Source organism: Hemitrygon akajei, chromosome 28 (assembly GCF_048418815.1).
Source record: "Hemitrygon akajei chromosome 28, sHemAka1.3, whole genome shotgun sequence".
Taxonomy (NCBI): domain Eukaryota; kingdom Metazoa; phylum Chordata; class Chondrichthyes; order Myliobatiformes; family Dasyatidae; genus Hemitrygon; species Hemitrygon akajei.
The window spans coordinates 40,970,974-40,991,987 of record NC_133151.1 but is presented as its reverse complement, the minus strand read 5'-3'; the positions used below and the strand labels follow the sequence as shown (position 1 = coordinate 40,991,987).

Genomic DNA, 21,014 nt, shown 5'->3' with positions numbered 1-21,014 from the left:
ACTGTGTGTCTGACCCTGGGGGAGGTGGGGGATTGACTATGGGTCTGACTCTGGGGGGAGTTTGGTGGACAGACTGTGGGTCTGACCCCAGGGGGAGGTGGGGGACAGACTGTGGGTCTGACCCCAGGGGGAGGTGGGGGACAGACTGTGTGTCTGACCCTGGGGGAGGTGGGGGACAGACTGTGGGTCTGACTCTGGGGGATGTGGGGGACAGACTGTGGGTCTGACCCTGGGGTAGGAGGGTGACAGACTGTGGGACTGACCCTGGGGGAGCTGGGGGACAGACTGTGGGTCTGATCCCGGGGGGTTGTGGGGGACAGGCTGTGGGTCTGACTCTGGTGGGATGTGGGGGACAGACTGTGGGTCTGACTCTGGGGGAGGTGGGGGACAGTCTATGGGTCTGACTCTGGGGGAGGTGGGGTGACTGACCATGGGTCTGACTCTGGGGGGAGTTGGGGGGACAGACTGTGGGTCTGACCCCAGGGGGAGGTGGGGGACAGACTATGGGTCTGACTCTGGGGGAGGTGGGGTGACTGACTATGGGTCTGACTCTGGGGGGAGTTTGGTGGACAGACTGTGGGTCTGACCCCAGGGGGAGGTGGGGGACAGACTATGGGTCTGACTCTGGGGGAGGTGGGGGTGACTGACTATGGGTCTGACTCTGGGGGGAGTTTGGTGTATAGACTGTGGGTCTGACCCCAGGGGGAGGTGGGGGACAGACTATGGGTCTGACTCTGGGGGAGGTGGGGTGACTGACCATGGGTCTGACTCTGGGGGGAGTTGGGGGGACAGACTGTGGGTCTGACCCCAGGGGGAGGTGGGGGACAGAATATGGGTCTGACTCTGGGGGAGGTGGGGTGACTGACTATGGGTCTGACCCCAGGGGGAGGTGGGGGACAGACTGTGGGTCTGACCCTTGGGGGAGGTGGGGAACAGACTGCGGGTCTGACTCTGGGGCAGGTGGGGAACACACTGTGGGTCTGACCCCAGGAGGAGGTGGGTGACAGACTGGGGGTCAGACCCTTGGGGGGATTATGGGGGACATACTGTGGGTCTGACTCTGGGGGAGGTGGGGTGACTGACCATGGGTCTGACTCTGGGGGGAGTTGGGGGGACAGACTGTGGGTCTGACCCTGGGGGAGGTGGGGGACTGACTATGGGTCTGACTCTGGGGGAGGTGGGGGACACACTGTGGGTCTGACCCCAGGGTGATGTGGGTGACAGACTGTGGGTCTGACCCCAGGGGGAGGTGGGGGACAGTCTGGGTGACTCTCACCTTCTAGTTTGAGAATTGCCTCCCCTGGGGAAGAGACTGTGACCCTCCACCTCAGCTGTGATTTTAAAGCCCTCTCGACCTCCTTCACTCCTGTGCAAACTGTCCCAGGCTGTCCCGTCTCCTCAAACCCTCCCGTCCCTGTAACGTCAAGGTGAATCTCTTCAGTTTCGTGACATCCCGCCGTCAGCTGGGCGACTATGATGTTCCCTACGTGTCAATGTACCTTCTTCTGGTCCTTGACAGGTGTCACATTATGCTCCCTCCAGTCCTTCTCAGGAAGAGGCTTTAAGTTGTTATGGAAGTTCACTCTTTCACATATATTTAGGGCCAAAGCCTTAGAACTTCCGGTTGTGAGCTCGTCAGCTGTGAAAAGAAAACTCTATCAGAGAAATGTCACCGATTTATACAGGGTGGAAAACAGGCTGTTCGTCTGAAATTTTACATGTTCACCAAGTCAACTCTCCAAACCCATCCCATAAACCCGTGTTGGGCCCCTTCAGAATTACAATCAGGTTTATCATCACTGACGCGTGTCGTGAAATTTACTGTTTCGTAGCTTCAGTACTGTAAATTATAATAAAAACATTCTGTATGTCAAATAGAATAATTACTGTGAACGGACACAGAAACAACTTTGAGGTACTGTTCATGGGTTCGCTGTCTGTTCAGAAATCTGACGGCGGGTAGGAAGAAGCTGTTCCTGAGTGACACTACGCTCTGAGAGACACTACGCTCTGAGAGACACTACGCCCTGAGTGACACTATGCCCTGTGAGACACTACACCCTGACACTACGCCCTGACACTACGCCCTGACACTACACCCTGACACTACGCCCTGACACTACGCCCTGACACTACGCCCTGACACTACACCCTGACACTACGCCCTGAGAGACACTACACCCTGAGAGACACTACGCCCTGAGTGACACTACGCCCTGAGAGACACTATGCCCTGAGAGACACAACACCCTGACACTATCGCTCTGAGTGACACTACGCCCTGAGAGACACTACGCCCTGAGTGACACTACGCCCTGAGAGACACTACACCCTGACACTACGCCCTGAGTGACACTACGCCCTGAGAGACACTACACCCTGACACTACACCCTGAGTGACACTACGCCCTGAGTGACACTACGCCCTGACACTACGCCCTGACACTATGCCCTGAGTGACACTACGCCCTGAGTGACACTACGCTCTGAGAGACACTACGCCCTGAGTGACACTACGCCCTGAGAGACACTACCGCCCTGAGTGACACTACGCCCTGAGAGACACTACGCCCTGAGAGACACTACACCCTGACACTACGCCCTGAGTGACACTACGCCCTGAGAGACACTACACCCTGAGTGACACTACGCCCTGACACTACGCCCTGAGAGACACTACGCCCTGAGAGACACTACGCCCTGAGTGACACTACGCCCTGAGAGACACTACACCCTGAGTGACACTACACCCTGACACTATGCCCTGAGAGACACTACGCCCTGACACTATGCCCTGAGTGACACTACGCCCTGAGAGACACTACGCCCTGAGTGACACTACGCCCTGAGAGACACTACACCCTGACACTACACCCTGACACTACGCCCTGAGTGACACTACGCCCTGACACTACGCCCTGAGAGACACTACGCCCTGAGTGACACTACACCCTGACACTACACCCTGACACTACGCCCTGACACTACGCCCTGAGTGACACTACACCCTGACACTACACCCTGACACTACGCCCTGAGTGACACTACGCCCTGACACTACGCCCTGAGAGACACTACGCCCTGACACTACGGCCTGAGTGACACTACGCCCTGAGTGACACTACACCCTGACACTACGCCCTGAGTGACACTACGCCCTGAGAGACACTACGCCCTGACACTACGCCCTGAGTGACACTACGCCCTGAGTGACACTACGCCCTGAGAGACACTATGCCCTGAGAGACACTATGCCCTGTGAGACACTACACCCTGACACTACACCCTGACACTACGCCCTGAGTGACACTACACCCTGACACTACACCCTGACACTACGCCCTGAGTGACACTACGCCCTGACACTACGCCCTGAGAGACACTACGCCCTGAGTGACACTACACCCTGACACTACGCCCTGAGTGACACTACGCCCTGAGAGACACTACGCCCTGACACTACGCCCTGAGTGACACTACGCCCTGAGTGACACTACGCCCTGAGAGACACTACGCCCTGAGAGACACTATGCCCTGTGAGACACTACACCCTGACACTACGCCCTGAGTGACACTACGCCCTGAGAGACACTACGCCCTGAGTGACACTACGCCCTGAGAGACACTACACCCTGACACTACGCCCTGAGTGACACTACGCCCTGAGAGACACTACGCCCTGAGTGACACTACGCCCTGAGTGACACTACGCCCTGAGAGACACTACGCCCTGACACTACGCCCTGAGTGACACTACGCCCTGAGAGACACTACGCCCTGAGTGACACTACGCCCTGAGTGACACTACGCCCTGAGAGACACTACGCCCTGAGTGACACTACACCCTGACACTACGCCCTGAGTGACACTACGCCCTGAGAGACACTACACCCTGACACTACGCCCTGACACTACGCCCTGAGAGACACTACGCCCTGACACTACGCCCTGAGTGACACTACGCCCTGAGAGACACTACGCCCTGAGTGACACTACACCCTGAGTGACACTACGCCCTGAGAGACACTACGCCCTGAGTGACACTACACCCTGACACTACGCCCTGAGTGACACTACGCCCTGAGAGACACTACGCCCTGAGTGACACTACGCCCTGACACTACGCCCTGAGTGACACTACGCCCTGAGAGACACTACGCCCTGAGAGACACTACGCCCTGAGTGACACTACGCCCTGAGAGACACTACGCCCTGAGTGACACTACGCCCTGAGTGACACTACGCCCTGAGAGACACTACGCCCTGAGTGACACTACACCCTGAGTGACACTACGCCCTGAGAGACACTACGCCCTGAGAGACACTACACCCTGACACTATCGCCCTGAGTGACACTACGCCCTGAGACACTACCGCCCTGAGTGACACTACGCCCTGAGTGACACTACACCCTGACACTACGCCCTGAGTGACACTACGCCCTGAGTGACACTACACCCTGACACTATCGCCCTGAGAGACACTACGCCCTGAGTGACACTACGCCCTGAGAGACACTACGCCCTGACACTACGCCCTGAGAGACACTACGCACTGACACTATGCCCTGAGAGACACTACGCCCTGACACTATGCCCTGAGTGACACTACGCCCTGAGAGACACTACGCCCTGACACTACGCCCTGAGAGACACTACACCCTGACACTACGCCCTGACACTACGCCCTGAGTGACACTACGCCCTGACACTACGCCCTGAGAGACACTACGCCCTGACACTACGCCCTGAGTGACACTACGCCCTGAGAGACACTACACCCTGACACTACGCCCTGAGTGACACTACGCCCTGAGTGACACTACACCCTGAGAGACACTACGCCCTGAGTGACACTACGCCCTGACACGACGCCCTGAGTGACACTACGCCCTGAGTGACACTACGTCCTGAGTGACACTATGCCCTGACACTATCGCCCTGAGTGACACTACGCCCTGACACTACGCCCTGAGTGACACTACGCCCTGAGAGACACTACACCCTGACACTACGCCCTGAGTGACACTACACCCTGACACTACGCCCTGACACTACGCCCTGAGTGACACTACACCCTGAGTGACACTACGCCCTGACACTACGCCCTGACACTACGCCCTGAGTGACACTACGCCCTGAGTGACACTACGCCCTGAGAGACACTACGCCCTGAGTGACACTACGCCCTGAGTGACACTAAGCCCTGAGAGACACAACACCCTGACACTACGCCCTGAGAGACACTACGCCCTGAGTGACACTACGCCCTGAGAGACACTACGCCCTGAGTGACACTACGCCCTGAGTGACACTACGCCCTGAGAGACACTACGCCCTGAGAGCCACTACGCCCTGACACTACGCCCTCAGTGACACTACGCCCTGAGAGACACTACGCCCTGAGAGCCACTACGCCCTGACACTACGCCCTGACACTACGCCCTGAGAGACACTACGCCCTGAGTGACACTACGCCCTGAGAGACACTACGCCCTGAGAGCCACTACGCCCTGACACTACGCCCTGACACTACGCCCTGCGAGACACTACGCCCTGAGTGACACTACGCCCTGAGAGCCACTACGCCCTGACACTACGCCCTGAGTGACACTACACCCTGACACTACGCCCTGACACTACGCCCTGAGTGACACTACACCCTGACACTACGCCCTGACACTACGCCCTGAGTGACACTACGCCCTGAGAGACACTACACCCTGAGTGACACTACGCCCTGACACTACGCCCTGAGAGACACTACACCCTGAAACTACGCCCTGACACTACGCCCTGAGAGACACTACACCCTGACACTACGCCCTGACACTACGCCCTGAGAGACACTACACCCTGACACTACGCCCTGACACTACGCCCTGAGAGACACTACGCCCTGACACTACGCCCTGAGAGACACTACACCCTGACACTACGCCCTGACACTACGCCCTGAGAGACACTACACCCTGACACTACGCCCTGAGTGACACTACACCCTGACACTACGCCCTGACACTACACCCTGACACTACGCCCTGACACTACGCCCTGAGTGACACTACGCCCTGAGAGACACTACGCCCTGACACTACGCCCTGAGTGACACTACGCCCTGAGAGACACTACGCCCTGACACTACGCCCTGAGTGACACTACGCCCTGACACTACGCCCTGACACTACGCCCTGAGTGACACTACGCCCTGAGAGACACTACGCCCTGAGAGACACTACACCCTGACACTACGCCCTGAGTGACACTACACCCTGACACTACGCCCTGACACTACGCCCTGAGTGACACTACGCCCTGAGAGACACTACGCCCTGAGAGACACTACACCCTGAGTGACACTACGCCCTGACACTACGCCCTGACACTACGCCCTGAGTGACACTACGCCCTGAGTGACACTACACCCTGAGTGACACTACGCCCTGACACTACACCCTGACACTACGCCCTGAGAGACACTACACCCTGAGTGACACTACGCCCTGACACTACGCCCTGAGACACTACACCCTGACACTACGCCCTGACACTACGCCCTGAGAGACACTACACCCTGACACTACGCCCTGACACTACGCCCTGAGAGACACTACGCCCTGAGAGACACTACGCCCTGACACTACGCCCTGAGAGACACTACACCCTGACACTACGCCCTGACACTACGCCCTGAGAGACACTACACCCTGACACTACGCCCTGAGTGACACTACACCCTGACACTACGCCCTGACACTACGCCCTGAGTGACACTACGCCCTGAGAGACACTACGCCCTGACACTACGCCCTGAGTGACACTACACCCTGACACTACGCCCTGACACTACGCCCTGAGTGACACTACGCCCTGAGTGACACTACGCCCTGACACTACGCCCTGAGTGACACTACACCCTGACACTACGCCCTGACACTACGCCCTGAGTGACACTACGCCCTGAGAGACACTACGCCCTGAGAGACACTACACCCTGACACTACGCCCTGAGTGACACTACACCCTGACACTACGCCCTGACACTACGCCCTGAGTGACACTACGCCCTGAGTGACACTACGCCCTGAGAGACACTACGCCCTGAGTGACACTACGCCCTGAGTGACACTAAGCCCTGAGAGACACAACACCCTGACACACTACGCCCTGAGAGACACTACGCCCTGAGTGACACTACGCCCTGAGAGACACTACGCCCTGAGTGACACTACGCCCTGAGTGACACTACGCCCTGAGAGCCACTACGCCCTGACACTACGCCCTGAGTGACACTACGCCCTGAGAGCCACTACGCCCTGACACTACGCCCTGAGTGACACTACGCCCTGAGTGACACTACGCCCTGAGTGACACTACGCCCTGACACTACGCCCTGAGAGACACTACGCCCTGAGTGACACTACTCCCTGACACTATCGCCCTGAGTGACACTACGCCCTGAGAGACACTACACCCTGACACTACGCCCTGAGTGACACTACACCCTGAGAGACACTACTCCCTGACACTATCGCCCTGAGTGACACTACGCCCTGAGAGACACTACACCCTGACACTACGCCTGAGAGACACTACGCCCTGAGTGACACTACGCCCTGAGTGACACTACGCCCTGAGAGACACTACACCCTGACACTACGCCCTGAGAGACACTACGCCCTGAGTGACACTACGCCCTGAGAGACACTACGCCCTGAGTGACACTACGCCCTGAGAGACACTACGCCCTGAGAGACACTACGCCCTGAGTGACACTACGCCCTGAGTGACACTACACCCTGAGAGACACTACGCCCTGAGTGACACTACACCCTGAGTGACACTACGCCCTGAGAGACACTACGCCCTGACACTACGCCCTGACACTACGCCCTGAGTGACTCTACGCCCTGAGAGACACTGCACCCTGACACTACGCCCTGAGTGACACTACGCCCTGAGTGACTCTACGCCCTGAGAGACACTGCACCCTGACACTACGCCCTGAGTGACACTACCGCCCTGAGTGACTCTACGCCCTGAGAGACACTACGCCCTGACACTATCGCCCTGAGTGACTCTACGCCCTGAGAGACACTGCACCCTGACACTACGCCCTGAGTGACACTACCGCCCTGAGTGAAACTACGCCCTGAGTGACACTACGCCCTGAGAGACACTACTCCCTGAGAGACACTACTCCCTGACACTATCGCCCTGAGTGACACTACGCCCTGAGAGACACTACGCCCTGACACTACAACCTTGAGTGACACTACGCCCTGAGAGACACTATGCCCTGAGAGACACAACACCCTGACACTATCGCCCTGAGTGACACTACGCCCTGAGAGACACTACCGCCCTGAGTGACACTACGCCCTGAGTGACACTACGCCCTGAGAGACACTACTCCCTGACACTATCGCCCTGAGTGACACTATGCCCTGAGTGACACTACGCCCTGACACTATCGCCCTGAGTGACACTACGCCCTGAGAGACACAACACCCTGACACTATCACCCTGAGTGACTCTACGCCCTGAGAGACACTACCGCCCTGAGTGACACAACACCCTGACACTACGCCCTGAGTGACACTACACCCTGACACTACGCCCTGACACTACACCCTGACACTACGCCCTGACACTACACCCTGAGTGACACTACGCCCTGAGAGACACTACGCCCTGACACTACGCCCTGAGTGACACTACGCCCTGACACTACGCCCTGACACTACGCCCTGAGTGACACTACGCCCTGAGAGACACTACGCCCTGAGAGACACTACACCCTGACACTACGCCCTGAGTGACACTACACCCTGACACTACGCCCTGACACTACGCCCTGAGTGACACTACGCCCTGAGAGACACTACGCCCTGAGAGACACTACACCCTGAGTGACACTACGCCCTGACACTACGCCCTGACACTACGCCCTGAGTGACACTACGCCCTGAGTGACACTACACCCTGAGTGACACTACGCCCTGACACTACACCCTGACACTACGCCCTGAGAGACACTACACCCTGAGTGACACTACGCCCTGACACTACGCCCTGAGAGACACTACACCCTGACACTACGCCCTGACACTACGCCCTGAGAGACACTACACCCTGACACTACGCCCTGACACTACGCCCTGAGAGACACTACGCCCTGAGAGACACTACGCCCTGACACTACGCCCTGAGAGACACTACACCCTGACACTACGCCCTGACACTACGCCCTGAGAGACACTACACCCTGACACTACGCCCTGAGTGACACTACACCCTGACACTACGCCCTGACACTACACCCTGACACTACGCCCTGACACTACGCCCTGAGTGACACTACGCCCTGAGAGACACTACGCCCTGACACTACGCCCTGAGTGACACTACACCCTGACACTACGCCCTGACACTACGCCCTGAGTGACACTACGCCCTGAGTGACACTACGCCCTGACACTACGCCCTGAGTGACACTACACCCTGACACTACGCCCTGACACTACGCCCTGAGTGACACTACGCCCTGAGAGACACTACGCCCTGAGAGACTCTACACCCTGACACTACGCCCTGAGTGACACTACACCCTGACACTACGCCCTGACACTACGCCCTGAGTGACACTACGCCCTGAGTGACACTACGCCCTGAGAGACACTACGCCCTGAGTGACACTACGCCCTGAGTGACACTAAGCCCTGAGAGACACAACACCCTGACACTACGCCCTGAGAGACACTACGCCCTGAGTGACACTACGCCCTGAGAGACACTACGCCCTGAGTGACACTACGCCCTGAGTGACACTACGCCCTGAGAGCCACTACGCCCTGACACTACGCCCTGAGTGACACTACGCCCTGAGAGCCACTACGCCCTGACACTACGCCCTGAGTGACACTACGCCCTGAGTGACACTACGCCCTGACACTACGCCCTGAGAGACACTAAGCCCTGAGTGACACTACTCCCTGACACTATCGCCCTGAGTGACACTACGCCCTGAGAGACACTACACCCTGACACTACGCCCTGAGTGACACTACACCCTGAGAGACACTACTCCCTGACACTATCGCCCTGAGTGACACTACGCCCTGAGAGACACTACACCCTGACACTACGCCTGAGAGACACTACGCCCTGAGTGACACTACGCCCTGAGTGACACTACGCCCTGAGAGACACTACACCCTGACACTACGCCCTGAGAGACACTACGCCCTGAGTGACACTACGCCCTGAGAGACACTACGCCCTGAGTGACACTACGCCCTGAGAGACACTACGCCCTGAGAGACACTACGCCCTGAGTGACACTACGCCCTGAGTGACACTACACCCTGAGAGACACTACGCCCTGAGTGACACTACACCCTGAGTGACACTACGCCCTGAGAGACACTACGCCCTGACACTACGCCCTGACACTACGCCCTGAGTGACTCTACGCCCTGAGAGACACTGCACCCTGACACTACGCCCTGAGTGACACTACGCCCTGAGTGACTCTACGCCCTGAGAGACACTGCACCCTGACACTACGCCCTGAGTGACACTACCGCCCTGAGTGACTCTACGCCCTGAGAGACACTACGCCCTGACACTATCGCCCTGAGTGACTCTACGCCCTGAGAGACACTGCACCCTGACACTACGCCCTGAGTGACACTACCGCCCTGAGTGAAACTACGCCCTGAGTGACACTACGCCCTGAGAGACACTACTCCCTGAGAGACACTACTCCCTGACACTATCGCCCTGAGTGACACTACGCCCTGAGAGACACTACGCCCTGACACTACAACCCTGAGTGACACTACGCCCTGAGAGACACTATGCCCTGAGAGACACAACACCCTGACACTATCGCCCTGAGTGACACTACGCCCTGAGAGACACTACCGCCCTGAGTGACACTACGCCCTGAGTGACACTACGCCCTGAGAGACACTACTCCCTGACACTATCGCCCTGAGTGACACTATGCCCTGAGTGACACTACGCCCTGACACTATCGCCCTGAGTGACACTACGCCCTGAGAGACACAACACCCTGACACTATCACCCTGAGTGACTCTACGCCCTGAGAGACACTACCGCCCTGAGTGACACAACACCCTGACACTATCGCCCTGAGTGACACTACGCCCTGAGAGACACTACCGCCCTGAGTGACACTACTCTCTGAGTGACACTACGCCCTGAGAGACACTACTCCCTGACACTATCGCCCTGAGTGACACTACGCCCTGAGAGACACTACGCCCTGACACTACGCCCTGAGTGACACTACCGCCCTAAGAGACACTACGCCCTGAGAGACACTACGCCCTGAGTGACACTACGCCCTGACACTACGCCCTGAGTGACACTACGCCCTGAGTGACACTACGCCCTGACACTACGCCCTGACACTACGCCCTGAGTGACACTACGCCCTGAGTGACACTACACCCTGACACTACGCCCTGAGTGACACTACGCCCTGAGTGACACTACGCCCTGAGAGACACTACACCCTGACACTACGCCCTGAGTGACACTACGCCCTGAGTGACACTACGCCCTGAGAGACACTACACCCTGAGTGACACTACGCCCTGAGAGACACTACGCCCTGAGTGACACTACACCCTGACACTATGCCCTGACACTACGCCCTGAGTGACACTACGCCCTGAGATACACTACGCCCTGAGTGACACTACACCCTGACACTATGCCCTGACACTACGCCCTGAGTGACACTACGCCCTGAGAGACACTACGCCCTGAGTGACACTACGCCCTGAGAGACACTACGCCCTGACACTACGCCCTGAGTGACACTACGCCCTGAGAGACACTACACCCTGACACTATGCCCTGACACTACGCCCTGAGTGACACTACGCCCTGAGAGCCACTACGCCCTGACACTACGCCCTGAGTGACACTACGCCCTGAGAGCCACTACGCCCTGACACTACGCCCTGAGTGACACTACGCCCTGAGTGACACTACGCCCTGACACTACGCCCTGAGAGACACTAAGCCCTGAGTGACACTACTCCCTGACACTATCGCCCTGAGTGACACTACGCCCTGAGTGACACTACGCCCTGAGTGACACTACACCCTGAGAGACACTACGCCCTGAGTGACACTACACCCTGAGTGACACTACGCCCTGAGAGACACTACGCCCTGACACTACGCCCTGACACTACGCCCTGAGTGACTCTACGCCCTGAGAGACACTGCACCCTGACACTACGCCCTGAGTGACACTACGCCCTGAGTGACTCTACGCCCTGAGAGACACTGCACCCTGACACTACGCCCTGAGTGACACTACCGCCCTGAGTGACTCTACGCCCTGAGAGACACTACGCCCTGACACTATCGCCCTGAGTGACTCTACGCCCTGAGAGACACTGCACCCTGACACTACGCCCTGAGTGACACTACCGCCCTGAGTGAAACTACGCCCTGAGTGACACTACGCCCTGAGAGACACTACTCCCTGAGAGACACTACTCCCTGACACTATCGCCCTGAGTGACACTACGCCCTGAGAGACACTACGCCCTGACACTACAACCCTGAGTGACACTACGCCCTGAGAGACACTATGCCCTGAGAGACACAACACCCTGACACTATCGCCCTGAGTGACACTATGCCCTGAGAGACACTACCGCCCTGAGTGACACTACGCCCTGAGTGACACTACGCCCTGAGAGACACTACTCCCTGACACTATCGCCCTGAGTGACACTATGCCCTGAGTGACACTACGCCCTGACACTATCGCCCTGTGACACTACGCCCTGAGAGACACAACACCCTGACACTATCACCCTGAGTGACTCTACGCCCTGAGAGACACTACCGCCCTGAGTGACACAACACCCTGACACTATCGCCCTGAGTGACACTACGCCCTGAGAGACACTACCGCCCTGAGTGACACTACTCTCTGAGTGACACTACGCCCTGAGAGACACTACTCCCTGACACTATCGCCCTGAGTGACACTACGCCCTGAGAGACACTACGCCCTGACACTACGCCCTGAGTGACACTACCGCCCTAAGAGACACTACGCCCTGAGAGACACTACGCCCTGAGTGACACTACGCCCTGACACTACGCCCTGAGTGACACTACGCCCTGAGTGACACTACGCCCTGACACTACGCCCTGACACTACGCCCTGAGTGACACTACGCCCTGAGTGACACTACACCCTGACACTACGCCCTGAGTGACACTACGCCCTGAGTGACACTACGCCCTGAGAGACACTACACCCTGACACTACGCCCTGAGTGACACTACGCCCTGAGTGACACTACGCCCTGAGAGACACTACACCCTGAGTGACACTACGCCCTGAGAGACACTACGCCCTGAGTGACACTACACCCTGACACTATGCCCTGACACTACGCCCTGAGTGACACTACGCCCTGAGATACACTACGCCCTGAGTGACACTACACCCTGACACTATGCCCTGACACTACGCCCTGAGTGACACTACGCCCTGAGAGACACTACGCCCTGAGTGACACTACGCCCTGAGAGACACTACGCCCTGACACTACGCCCTGAGTGACACTACGCCCTGAGAGACACTACACCCTGACACTATGCCCTGACACTACGCCCTGAGTGACACTACGCCCTGAGAGCCACTACGCCCTGACACTACGCCCTGAGTGACACTACGCCCTGAGAGCCACTACGCCCTGAGTGACACTACGCCCTGAGTGACACTACGCCCTGACACTACGCCCTGAGAGACACTAAGCCCTGAGTGACACTACTCCCTGACACTATCGCCCTGAGTGACACTACGCCCTGAGAGACACTACACCCTGACACTACGCCCTGAGTGACACTACACCCTGAGAGACACTACTCCCTGACACTATCGCCCTGAGTGACACTACGCCCTGAGAGACACTACACCCTGACACTACGCCTGAGAGACACTACGCCCTGAGTGACACTACGCCCTGAGTGACACTACGCCCTGAGAGACACTACACCCTGACACTACGCCCTGAGAGACACTACGCCCTGAGTGACACTACGCCCTGAGAGACACTACGCCCTGAGTGACACTACGCCCTGAGAGACACTACGCCCTGAGAGACACTACGCCCTGAGTGACACTACGCCCTGAGTGACACTACACCCTGAGAGACACTACGCCCTGAGTGACACTACACCCTGAGTGACACTACGCCCTGAGAGACACTACGCCCTGACACTACGCCCTGACACTACGCCCTGAGTGACTCTACGCCCTGAGAGACACTGCACCCTGACACTACGCCCTGAGTGACACTACGCCCTGAGTGACTCTACGCCCTGAGAGACACTGCACCCTGACACTACGCCCTGAGTGACACTACCGCCCTGAGTGACTCTACGCCCTGAGAGACACTACGCCCTGACACTATCGCCCTGAGTGACTCTACGCCCTGATAGACACTGCACCCTGACACTACGCCCTGAGTGACACTACCGCCCTGAGTGAAACTACGCCCTGAGTGACACTACGCCCTGAGAGACACTACTCCCTGAGAGACACTACTCCCTGACACTATCGCCCTGAGTGACACTACGCCCTGAGAGACACTACGCCCTGACACTACAACCCTGAGTGACACTACGCCCTGAGAGACACTATGCCCTGAGAGACACAACACCCTGACACTATCGCCCTGAGTGACACTACGCCCTGAGAGACACTACCGCCCTGAGTGACACTACGCCCTGAGTGACACTACGCCCTGAGAGACACTACTCCCTGACACTATCGCCCTGAGTGACACTATGCCCTGAGTGACACTACGCCCTGACACTATCGCCCTGAGTGACACTACGCCCTGAGAGACACAACACCCTGACACTATCACCCTGAGTGACTCTACGCCCTGAGAGACACTACCGCCCTGAGTGACACAACACCCTGACACTATCGCCCTGAGTGACACTACGCCCTGAGAGACACTACCGCCCTGAGTGACACTACTCTCTGAGTGACACTACGCCCTGAGAGACACTACTCCCTGACACTATCGCCCTGAGTGACACTACGCCCTGAGAGACACTACGCCCTGACACTACGCCCTGAGTGACACTACCGCCCTAAGAGACACTACGCCCTGAGAGACACTACGCCCTGAGTGACACTACGCCCTGACACTACGCCCTGAGTGACACTACGCCCTGAGTGACACTACGCCCTGACACTACGCCCTGACACTACGCCCTGAGTGACACTACGCCCTGAGTGACACTACACCCTGACACTACGCCCTGAGTGACACTACGCCCTGAGTGACACTACGCCCTGAGAGACACTACACCCTGACACTACGCCCTGAGTGACACTACGCCCTGAGTGACACTACGCCCTGAGAGACACTACACCCTGAGTGACACTACGCCCTGAGAGACACTACGCCCTGAGTGACACTACACCCTGACACTATGCCCTGACACTACGCCCTGAGTGACACTACGCCCTGAGATACACTACGCCCTGAGTGACACTACACCCTGACACTATGCCCTGACACTACGCCCTGAGTGACACTACGCCCTGAGAGACACTACGCCCTGAGTGACACTACGCCCTGAGAGACACTACGCCCTGACACTACGCCCTGAGTGACACTACGCCCTGAGAGACACTACGCCCTGAGTGACACTACGCCCTGAGAGACACTATGCCCTGACACTACGCCCTGAGTGACACTACGCCCTAAGAGACACTATGCCCTGACACTATTCCCTGAGAGACACTACGCCCTGAGTGACACTACGCCCTGAGAGACACTACGCCCTGACACTACGCCCTGAGTGACACTACGCCCTAAGAGACACTATGCCCTGACACTACGCCCTGAGTGACACTACGCCCTGAGAGACACAACACCCTGACACTATCGCCCTGAGTGACACTACGCCCTGAGAGACACTACCGCCCTGAGTGACACTACGCCCTGAGACACTACTCCCTGACACTATCGCCCTGAGTGACACTACGCCCTGAGTGACACTACGCCCTGACACTACGCCCTGAGTGACACTACGCCCTAAGAGACACTATGCCCTGACACTACGCCTTGAGTGACACTACGCCCTGAGTGACACTACGCCCTAAGAGACACTACGCCCTGAGTGACACTACGCCCTGACACTACAACCCTGAGTGACACTACACCCTGACACTACGCCCTAAGTGACACTATCGCCCTGAGAGAAACTACGCCCTGAGAGACACTACGCCCTGAGTGACACTACGCCCTGAGAGACACTACTCCCTGACACTATCGCCCTGAGTGACACTACGCCCTGAGTGACACTACGCCCTGAGAGACACTACGCCCTGACACTACAACCCTGAGTGACACTACACCCTGACACTATGCCCTAAGTGACACTACCGCCCTGAGAGACACTATCGCCCTGAGTGACACTACGTCCTGAGAGACACTACCGCCCTGAGTGACACTACACCCTGACACTACGCCCTGAGAGACACTACTCACTGACACTATCGCCCTGAGTGACACTATGCCCTGAGTGACACAACACCCTGACACTATCGCCCTGAGTGACACTACGCACTGAGAGACACTACCGCCCTGAGTGACACTACGCCCTGAGTGACACTACGCCCTGAGAGACACTACTCCCTGACACTATCGCCCTGAGTGACACTACGCCCTGAGAGACACTACTCCCTGACACTACGCCCTGAGTGACACTATGCCCTGACACTACGCCCTGAGAGACACAACACCCTGACACTATCGCCCTGAGTGACACTACTCCCTGACACTATCGCCCTGAGTGACACTATGCCCTGACACTATCGCCCTGAATGACACTACGCCCTGAGTGACACTACGCCCTGAGAGACACTACGCCCTGAGAGACACAACACCCTGACACTATCGCCCTGAGTGACACTACGCCCTGAGAGACACTACCGCCCTGAGTGACACTACGCCCTGAGAGACACTACTCCCTGACACTATCGCCCTGAGTGACACTACGCCCTGAGTGACACTACGCCTTGAGAGACACTACTCCCTGACACTATCGCCCTGAGTGACACTACGCCCTGAGAGACACTACTCCCTGACACTACGCCCTGAGTGACACTACGCCCTGAGTGACACTATGCCCTAAGAGTCACTATGCCCTGACACTACGCCCTGAGTGACACTACGCCCTGAGAGACACTACTCCCTGACACTATCGCCCTGAGTGACACTACGCCCTGAGAGACACTACTCCCTGACACTATCGCCCTGAGTGACACTATGCCCTGAGTGACACTACGCCCTGACACTATCGCCCTGAGTGACACTACGCCCTGAGTGACACTATGCCCTAAGAGACACAACACCCTGACACTATCGCCCTGAGTGACACTACGCCCTGAGAGACACTACCGCCCTGAGTGACACTACGCCCTGAGTGACACTACGCCCTGAGAGACACTACTCCCTGACACTATCGCCCTGAGTGACACTATGCCCTGAGTGACACTACGCCCTGACACTATCGCCCTGAGTGACACTACGCCCTGAGAGACACTACGCCCTGAGAGTCACAACACCCTGACACTATCGCCCTGAGTGACACTACGCCCTGAGAGACACTACCGCCCTGAGTGACACTACGCCCTGAGTGACACTACGCCCTGAGAGACACTACTCCCTGACACTATCGCCCTGAGTGACACTACGCCCTGTGTGACACTACGCCCTGAGAGACACTACTCCCTGACACTATCGTCCTGAGTGACACTACGCCCTGAGAGACACTACTCCCTGACACTACGCCCTGAGTGACACTACGCCCTGAGTGACACTATGCCCTGACACTACGCCCTGAGTGACACTACGCCCTGAGAGACACTACACCCTGACACTACGCCCTGAGAGACACTACTCCCTGACACTATCGCCCTGAGTGACACTATGCCCTGAGTGACACTACGCCCTGACACTATCGCCCTGAGTGACACTACGCCCTGAGTGACACTACGCCCTGAGTGACACTACGCCCTGAGAGACACAACACCCTGACACTATCGCCCTGAGTGACACTACGCCCTGAGAGACACTACCGCCCTGAGTGACACTACGCCCTGAGTGACACTACGCCCTGAGAGACACTACTCCCTGACACTATCGCCCTGAGTGACACTACGCCCTGAGACACTACTCCCTGACACTACGCCCTGAGTGACACTACGCCCTAAGAGACACTATGCCCTGACACTACGCCCTGACTGACACTACGCCCTGACACTACGCCCTGAGTGACACTACGCCCTAAGATACACTATGCCCTGACACTACGCCCTGAGTGACACTACGCCCTGAGAGACACTATGCCCTGACACTACGCCCTGAGTGACACTACGCCCTAAGAGACACTATGCCCTGACACTACGCCCTGAGTGACACTACGCCCTGAGTGACACTACACCCTGACACTACGCCCTAAGTGACACTACCGCCCTGAGAGACACTATCGCCCTGAGTGACACTACGCCCTGAGTGACACTACGCCCTAAGAGACACTATGCCCTGACACTACGCCCTGAGTGACACTACGCCCTGAGTGACACTACGCCCTAAGTGACACTATGCCCTGACACTACGCCCTGAGTGACACTACGCCCTGAGAGACACTACACCCTGACACTACGCCCTGAGAGACACTACTCCCTGACACTATCGCCCTGAGTGACACTATGCCCTGAGTGACACTACGCCCTGACACTATCGCCCTGAGTGACACTACGCCCTGAGTGACACTACGCCCTGAGAGACACTACGCCCTGAGAGACACAACATCCTGACACTATCGCCCTGAGTGACACTACGCCCTGAGAGACACTACCGCCCTGAGTGACACTACGCCCTGAGAGACACTACTCCCTGACACTATCGCCCTGAGTGACACTACGCCCTGAGAGACACTACTCCCTGACACTATCGCCCTGAGAGACACTACGCCCTGAGTGACACTACGCCCTAATAGACACTATGCCCTGACACTACGCCCTGAGTGACACTATGCCCTGAGAGACACTACACCCTGACACTACGCCCTGAGAGACACTACTCCCTGACACTATCGCCCTGAGTGACACTATGCCCTGAGTGACACAACACCCTGACACTATCGCCCTGAGTGACACTACACCCTGAGAGACACTACCGCCCTGAGTGACACTACACCCTGAGTGACACTACGCCCTGAGAGACACTACGCCCTGAGAGACACTACACCCTGACACTATCGCCCTGAGAGACACTACTCCCTGACACTATCGCCCTGAGTGACACTACGCCCTGAGAGACACTACTCCCTGACACTACGCCCTGAGTGACACTACGCCCTGACACTACGCCCTGAGTGACACTACGCCCTGAGAGACACTATGCCCTGAGTGACACTACACCCTGAGAGACACTACGCTCTGAGTGACACTACGGCCTGAGAGACACTACGCCCTGAGTGACACTACGCCCTGAGAAACACTACGCCCTGACACTACGCCCTGAGTGACACTATGCCCTGAGAGACACTACGCCCTGAGTGACACTACCACCCTGAGAGACACTACCGCCCTGAGTGACACTATGCCCTGACACTACGCCCTGAGTGACACTACGCCCTGAGAGACACAACACCCTGACACTATCGCCCTGAGTGACACTACACCCTGAGAGACACTACGCCCTGACACTACGCCCTGAGTGACACTACACCCTGACACTACGCCTGAGTGACACTATGCCCTGAGTGACACTACGCCCTGACACTATCACCCTGAGTGACACTACGCCCTGAGGGACACTACGCCCTGAGAGACACTACGCCCTGAGAGACACTACGCCCTGACACTACGCCCTGAGTGACACTACGCCCTGAGAGACACTACGCTCTGAGAGACACTACGCCCTGAGAGACACTACACCCTGAGAGACACTACGCCCTGAGTGACACTACGCCCTGAGAGACACTACGCTCTGAGTGACACTATGCCCTGAGTGACACTACACCCTGAACTTGAAATGTTAAGGAGTATAGGAGCTTGTGCATTCTCCCCGTGACCACATCGATTTCGTCCGCCCCACCCTGCAGTCTGAAGATGTATGTTTAGCGTTTGCGAGTCTGAGCATCCTTTGTTGGAAGTGTCTCGCCCAAAACGTTGGACTGCCCATTCTCATCCATAGGGCGTCCACAACATCCTGAAAAGGGAGTGTGAGCAGCCAGGAGTCGTGGTACATACAGTGTAGGCGGCAACGACATAGGTAGAGAAAGGGAGGAGCTCCTGAAAACCTGAGTTAGGAAGGAGTCTCGGGATAGCTGCCTGCGTCACGGCACAGAGAGGATAGGAATAGAATGAGGTGGCAGGTAAATGCGTGGCTGAAGAATTGAACCAGGGGCAGGGATTCAGGTTTCTGGATAATTGGGACCTCTTCTGGGGCAGGTGGGACCTGTACAAAAGGGATGGGTTGCGTTTGGATCCGAGGGGGACCAATATTCTTGTGGGCAGGTTTACTAGAGCTGTTGGGGGTGGTTTAAACTAATATGGCAGGGGGATGGGAACCGGAATGATAGAGATGAGGATGATCCAGCAGGTTTACAAGTAGATGATGGGTGTAACATGAATGTAAGGAAGGACAAGCCAATGATTGGGTACAAATGCAGACAGAGCAGAGTCAAATTGCACCACAGAGGCAAAATTCAAAAGGGCGAAGAATGCAGGACTGAAGGTGTTGTGTTTAAATGGCAGTGTAGACTGACAGGCTGCATAAAAACCAAGCCAAGGTAGCAAAAGTGAATGGGAAGTTGGATGATTGGGAAGCTTTTAAAATCCAACAAAAGACAAATAAAAAAAGCTATAAGAAGGGAAAAGATGAAATATGGGGGCCTAGCCAATAATA

At 57.1% G+C, this 21,014-nt stretch overlaps 1 protein-coding gene across 2 annotated transcripts in view; it reads right to left on the bottom strand.

The window, feature by feature from the left end:
- LOC140717828 (cathepsin F-like) overlaps positions 1-21,014 on the bottom strand; it is an 86,671-nt gene that overhangs the window by 39,982 nt on the left and 25,675 nt on the right. Inside the window, exon 4 of one of the 2 annotated variants that reach the window (XR_012096625.1) lies at positions 1,500-1,639. The gene's annotated coding sequence lies outside the window, so the exon portion shown is untranslated. Of the gene's footprint in view, positions 1-1,499; positions 1,640-21,014 lie in introns of those variants that run through there. The other variant, XM_073031550.1, reaches the window with a different exon arrangement.